The following is a 7,344-nucleotide window of genomic DNA, read 5'->3' as shown; positions in this document are numbered from 1 at the left end:
AGGTGTCTTCACATATAAATTTGGTGGATTGAAATGATTTCCTAGCAAACTTGGCAAAAGTATCTCTATGGGTTTTGGAAATAAAAGTTACCTCCGGATAATGCAAAAGTTGATCGATTTCCGGAGTAGAAGATGTTGTTGCTCCCATAGAAGGTTGTTGTTGTTGTTGCACTTCCAAGTTTGGGGTTGCTACCACCATAGCCAATGCTTTCTTTGCTTGAAGAGCCTTTTGCCTTTGTGAAAGTGTCTTTGGTGCCTTTGTTGCCTTTGTTGCTCCCTTAGTCCTTGCCATTGATGAATTAACCAAGAAAAGAATGAAAAATCTTCAATTTGTAGTGTACCCAAATCGATTTAAAGGTGAAAGGCTTTGCCTTTATGAATTCAAAAATCGACTCAAAAGTTGAAGATTTTGTGCTTGGTTTTGATTTTTATTGAAAAAGGAGTGATTGATTTGTTGTTGAAAGGATGTTTTGATTTGATTTTGGTGAATGTAGTTAAGGGATTTTGTTTTTGTGATGGAGAGGATGAGGGTTTTGATGTTTTGAAGTAGTGTTATGAATGAATAAATGAATGAATGAAGGTGGGAGGGATTTTATAAAGACCGAAAAATTCGAAGTGCAGGGGCAATCCGTGCGGTTTCTGCCTAATACGGGCGGATTCTGCACTTTCTGGGTTTGATAAAACTCGCCTAAAGACGGGCGTATTCAAGAGAAGACGCTCGGATTTGCTGATACAGGACGGGCGGATTCTCCAGAAGACGGACGGATTTCAGTCCAGGAATTTTTCTTGTTTTCCTCAGCAGAGAAGACGGGCGTCTTCTTCACAAGACGGACGGATTTCCAGAGACGAGCGGATTGCTATTTAGGACGCCCGGATTCTCTTACAGTCAAAAATATTTCAAAATTTCATCTCATAGGGACGTGCGTCTTCTGCCCAGTACGGTCGGATTGCAAGAAAACGGGCGGATTCTCCCGAATCCGCTCGGATTCGACCCCTTTGTACCCGGATTCAGTTCCATCCGTGTACAATGCATTTCCCTTATTATCCTTCCATTCTTCTTCATATCTCGTGTTCGTCATTGTGGGGGCGTTACTAATGCATGATTAGCCTAGGCAATTACCATCCCTACACAAAGCTAAAGCACTACACATCAATTGAAATTATTAGTCCCTCCCTCACTTCTCTCAAACACGACAATTATCTTGATCAAAGTAAATAAAAATCCAAAGATGACAAAAATTGCAATACAAGAATTGAAATGCGAGTTAGAGAGTTAGAAATATTTACAAATGGTGGTTTAGGGAGGACTCCACCAAACTCTCATTCTTGATAAGATGTCAAAGGGGCATGTTCAAGGTGTTGTTGATGTTGCTCAACACCTTTAAGAAATAATCAAAAGTTTGTTCGTTATCATGTTAGAGGTCTTCAATAGTCCTTTGCCCTTGTTGTCGATCTTGATCGATGGCATTACCAATGTAGGGATTAAAAATCCCTTCAAATTCGTCGTCCCAAAGACCACAAACTTCATTAAGTTGATCATTGAAAATTTCTTGATTTGATGGAGACAACTCTCCCAAATTCTTCTCTTGGCTAATGAGGCCATCCTTTTCTTCTTTGATTGATTTTGATGAGATTTGCAAGCTCTCCTTGTCACAATTCACTTGCTCTTTGAATGGAGCATCTTCAATTTTCTTCTTCCATTGGAGTTCCGATTTCTTCCTCTCAAGCTTTCGGCAATAATGATCGATCATGAAACATGGTTCATGCAAACGAGGAGCTCTCATAGTCTTGTCAAGATTAAAGGTTATGCTTTCATCTCCCACTTCTAGAGTGAGCTCACCATGCTTCACATCGATCACCGCACCCGCGGTGTGTAGGAAAGGTCTTCCTAGAATGATAGGAATGTTGGAATCTTCCTCCATATCAACAATGACAAAGTCCACCGGGATGAAAAACTTCCCAATTCGCACGGGGACATCTTCCCATATCCCTAATGGTGTCTTCGTAGATCTATCGGCCATTTGGAGTGTGATGTTGGTGCATTTAAGCTCTCCCATCCCTAACCTTTTACTCACCGAGTACGGCATAACACTCACACTAGCCCCTAGATCACATAAGGCTTTGTTGATCGTTGTGTCGCCAATGGTACACGGTATTGAGAAGCTTCCCGGATCTTTGAGTTTTGGAGGTGAACTCCTTGAAGTATTGCACTACTCACCTTAGTGAAGGCGATAGTCTCAAGTTTCCGGATTGACTTCTTCTTTGTGAGGATATCTTTCATGTATTTCGCATAGGCCGGTACGTGATTGATTAATTCCGTGAAAAGAATCGAGACTTCCAAATTCTTCACAATTTCCATGAACTTTCCAAGTTGGTCGTCAAATTTGGGCTTGGCTTGACGACTTGGAAAAGGAAGTCTAATCACAATGGGCTCTTTCTCCTTGACCTTGTCTTCATTTTTCTTTGAACTTTCTTCTTTTGATGATTCTCCATCTTTGGAGTTTTGCACAATTTCTTCCTTATCACTAGCTTCCACAACTTCATCCTCAACTTGCTTCTTCGGTGCTTCATACCTAGTACCACTTCTCAAGTGAATGGCACTAACCGTTTCATGTCTTGGGGGATTACTTTGAGGTGGTAATTGCCCCTTTTGTCTTTGTGAGCTTGAAGATGCTAGTTGAGTCAATTGGGTTTCCAACATCTTGGTGTGAGCTAGGATGTTGTTGATGGTGGTTTCCTTTGCTTGGCTATCTTTTTGCATTTGAGTGAAAAATTCTTGTTGATTCTTTTGCATTTGGAGGACCGCTTTTTGGACATCAAAACCTTGGTCATTTTGGTGATTGTATGGATTTTGATTTTGGTAACCTTGGTTTTGATTGTAAAAGGGTCTTTGATTTTGGTTTCTCATGGGAGGTGGAGTGTATGTTGTTTGAGGGTTTTGAACATTTTGACTTTTGTATGAGATATTTGGATGGAATTTGGTGTTCTCATTGTAATAGTTGGAATAAGGGGTACCACTCTTGTATGCTTGGAAAGCATTCACTTGTTCATTTGTTCCCCTACATTCACTTTGGTCATGTCCGAAAGTTCCACAATTCTCACATATCCCACTTGGGATTGATGAAGATGCCGTCATGGCATTAACATGATGCTTTGGTGATTTTGAGACTTCTTCAAGTCTAGCCATAGCTTTTTCAAACTTCAAATTGATTGTGTCAATATGAGCACTAAGTTGAGCACCCAATTGAGTAACGGAGTCCACTTCATGCTTTCCTCCTCTAGTAGCCTTGCGAGGTCTACTATATTGTGAGTTATGGACCGCCATTTCCTCAATCTTGTTCCATGTTTGATTGTCATCAACTTCGATGAACATTCCATTTGATCCCATGTTGAGAATGTTCCTTGAATCTTCATATAAACCATTCCAAAATTGTTGTACCAAGAACCATTCGCTAAGTCCATGGTGAGGACATGAGCGACAAATTCCCTTGAACCGCTCCCAAGCTTCATACAAAGATTCTTCATCCCTTTGCTTAAAACCCATAATTTGAGCTCTTAGCATGTTAGTCTTTTCCGGTGGGTAGATTTTTTTGTAGAAAGCTAGAGCCAACTTCTTCCAAGAATCTATTCCGAGAGTGGCCTTGTCAAGGCCCTTCAACCATTGCTTCGCGGTTCCAATTAGAGAAAAGGGAAATAAGACCCATCGAATTTGGTCTTGAGTTACACCGGTTTGAGAAATCGCATCACAATAGTCGCAAAAGGTTTCCATGTGAGAATGAGGGTCTTCACTAGGCATCCCCCCAAATTGGCTCCTTTCGACTAATTGGATAAAGGCGGATTTGGCAATAAAATTTCTGGTTAGATGTTGTGGTGTAGGAGTACCATTGGGTAGGTTCTCCTCGGTGGGTACGGAGTGTGACGAGAATTTAGGCATTGTAGGCTGATTTTGGGTGGTATTGTGTAATGGGTTCTCCTCTCCTTCTATTGCGAAAGGGTTGATGAACTCAATAGTTGGTTGGATAACTTCACTAATACCTCTCAAATTCCTCCTAGCAAGTCTCCTATTGTTCTTCAAGGTTCTTTCAATTTCACGGTCAAAAGGTAACAAATCACCTTGTGACCTTCTAGACATGCAAAATATCAAACAACTTGAAAACGATTAGAACAAACCTTGAGGAGTTTTACTTCCCCAAGGCAAAGAAAAACACAACTAATAACAATGTAAAGAAATCTAAATCAAGCAAACACCGTCCCCGGCAACGGCGCCATTTTTGATCGGTCCGTTTCGTGTTCACAATTAAAGGTGTGATCGTTGGGTCACGTCTGAATCAAAACACAATTTATAGCTTCACAAACAACTCTACAATTAGTAAAGAGGCAAGTAAAGGTCGGATCCCAAGTGACGGGTATTGAAATGAGATTTCTATTGAAACTAGTGGTGTCTTAGGGGTGTCACAATTTGGGTTGATGTAGAAGGTCACTAACTAAAATAGCAATGAAAATAAACAAGCAAGATGAATTAAAAGGGTTGTAAACAATTGATAAAAAGCACTAGGGTGTCATGGGGTCATAGGGGAATCATGGGAATTGATCATACAAACATGTTCTCAAATTATAAGCAAGCAATTATTGTTGTGATGGATTGAGTTGGGTTATATCTTACAATCCTAGGAAAGTTTGGGTCCCGGAGCCGAATCGATTAGATTGTACAACACCTACAAGTCGACTTAATCTTCCCTACTCAATACCATGCATGGTCTAATGAGACTCGAGTTGGTTTATGTCTTACAAGTCTCATTGAAAAGATAGGTGATGGGTAAAAAATGCAAGGATTCATAGGCTCGCATTTCATCAAACATAACATGTGCATGAGTTGAGATCAAAACAAGCAAGCAAATAAAACATGAAAGCATATTAATTTACGCATGAATCATTCCCCATGTTGGTTTCCCCTAATCACCCATTAACCCTAGCTAAGAGACTACTCACTCATTATCATGTTGATCATGCTAGCAAGGTTGTCAATCATACCAACAAAATGAAACATGATGAATAAATGAAAGTAATTAACAATAATTAAAAAGGGATTAAGAGAATTATACCTACTAATGATTCAAATAATAAAGCAAAGATAAAAGAAGTACTTGATGCTTGATTGAGAGGTTGTCAATCTCCCAATAATAACCCAAATAATCTTCAATTACCCAAAATAAAGAATGAACAAAAGAGAGATTAAGGAAATAAAACTTGTATTAGAACTTGATTATTTGTTGATTACAAAACTAAAGAGAGATTTGATTGATATTAACTACTCTAATTATTGATAAGAAGAACATGCTCTTCTAATTAGACTAATGGGGTATTTATAGTGGAAATTAGGGGGATGCATTAGGGTTAACTAAGGGCTAAAGTAGTAATTACACTTTTTAGATTGAGCAGGGAGGAGCCGGTATTTTTCGAAGGAAGGGCTTCTTTCTTTGTAATTTGGAGAAGGGGAAATCGCGCTGTAGAGGAATACGAGCGGTTTTGTGTCGGGACGGGCGGATTCTGGCGAAGGAACACGAGGGGATTCAAGAGAATCCGGGCGGATTGTGGTGGCTAAACCCGAGCGTCTTCTGGTGAATCCGCACGGATTGTGCATGGTGAGGACGGCCGGATTGTTGTCAATCCGCACGGATTGTGCCTCAGCAAGATTTCTTCTTCTTTTCTTCCCTTTTCTTCATAAATTCCTTGGGGATTTCCTTGGGGACACAAGGATCCTTTCTCAACATTGCTCATCTACTATCATATGTACAAAGGCCTTCTAATCTTGTCTCTCCTTGATGCTTGGTCATTGAATTCGATCGATTTAGTCTCGTTTTGCCATGAAAATGCAAGATTCTTACTCCTTTCCTACCAAGGGATCAAAATCTCAAAGAATATGCAAAACAAAGAACTAAAGATAATAAATGACCCAAATATGCGCTAAAAAGCATGGGAACAAGGTTAATTCGGGGGCTAAATATGCGCTAATTATGGTCACATCACATGTTAAACTCATTACTTTTCAGTGTCATAATGTCATGCATTAATTGTTAGACAATTTTTTAAAATCACTTCAACTTATATAAATTGAAAATAATACTAAGTACCTATACAATTAAGGTTTCTTCACGCAATAGAATTTAAGATGGAGAATGGTGATTGATTACTCTCTCGATCGCAAGTTTGCCCCTCATCCTCTTTATGATGTACTGGCCCTTGTGAGTTGTGAGGCCTTCTTCCAGTAAAAAAAGTTATCAACCCGTATGCAAAGTCTTCTCTTATAACTCCTTGGATTGACATTATTCTAACCATTACAAATCTCTCGCACCGTCGCTATTTTGAAACGACGCAAATTTTTATTATCCTAATATCCGTCTTAAATTTGACTCATTGGATAAGCGAGACAAACTGTGTATAACAAATTCATGGGCAAGACGGTCTTACATAAGAAAATGGTAAAATACCTACTATTTGTTACTATCTTTCAACTTCTGTTGGTCACTTGTGGAAAAAAAATGTTCTTCAATAATTCTTCCATCTTGGCCAATCCTTCATGTTGTGAGGTCCGAGCAAGTTGAATAGGCAGACACAGAACTTATTCGTCACTAATCCTTTGTGATGTACAGTTGTAGACTGATACGTGCAATTTATATAGTCTTTTTAGTCTCTTATTGCACGCATTTCTATATCATTTTCATTGCTTTGTATTGTAAAATGCCCTGAAATGGCTACTTTGTTTTGTTTTGTCTCTTTTGCAGGAATGGACCTTAAAGTAGTAGAATCATGTCTTATTCGTCCCTCCTAGCATGCATTTTAAGCAGATAAAGATTTAGAGCAGAATGCCGTACCTCAGGAAGCGTGAAGGAGGTCGAGTCGGAATGGTAGATTTCTGTGATGATTTTGCACTGTAACTTGTCATTTCATTTGAGCCTTGCATCTAATTGGCGGTTATTAGCTTAGTCATGCGCATAGTCTACGAGTTAGTATTAAAATACAGTTGATCATATAGACTTGACCTGGAAAAATTGGCAAACTGTTAGGATTCATTAATCTCATAAGTTTACATATTCATATATGAATTAATTTATTTGGTCATAAAATAAATACAAGATCTTATGCATGCAAACATAAAACGAAATAGAGAAGAAACCGTCACTTCTTACATTGATGTTTCGGATTTTGGGCACCAACAAGATCTCCTACTTGTTAGTTCTTGAGCTTTCCAACAATGGATGAAGAAGGTTCAAATTAGAACCTCTCCCAAAAGCATATACCCAAGGAATACCCTTAATGACTAATATTATTATGAGCTAGTAATAA

The 7,344-nt window shown here is 39.0% G+C and overlaps 1 non-coding gene across 1 annotated transcript; it reads left to right on the top strand.

Moving 5' to 3' along the window:
- Positions 1 to 3,455: 3,455 nt before the first annotated feature.
- LOC141603122 (small nucleolar RNA R71) lies at positions 3,456 to 3,562 on the top strand. The gene has a single exon (XR_012525017.1). It is a non-coding gene; the product is annotated as a small nucleolar RNA R71 (small nucleolar RNA).
- The last annotated feature ends 3,782 nt before the right edge of the window (positions 3,563 to 7,344 follow it).

The sequence above is a fragment of the Silene latifolia genome, chromosome 9 (assembly GCF_048544455.1).
Source record: "Silene latifolia isolate original U9 population chromosome 9, ASM4854445v1, whole genome shotgun sequence".
NCBI lineage: Eukaryota > Viridiplantae > Streptophyta > Magnoliopsida > Caryophyllales > Caryophyllaceae > Silene > Silene latifolia.
Note: the sequence above shows the minus strand (reverse complement) of the source record. Positions and strands in the feature narration are given on the sequence as shown.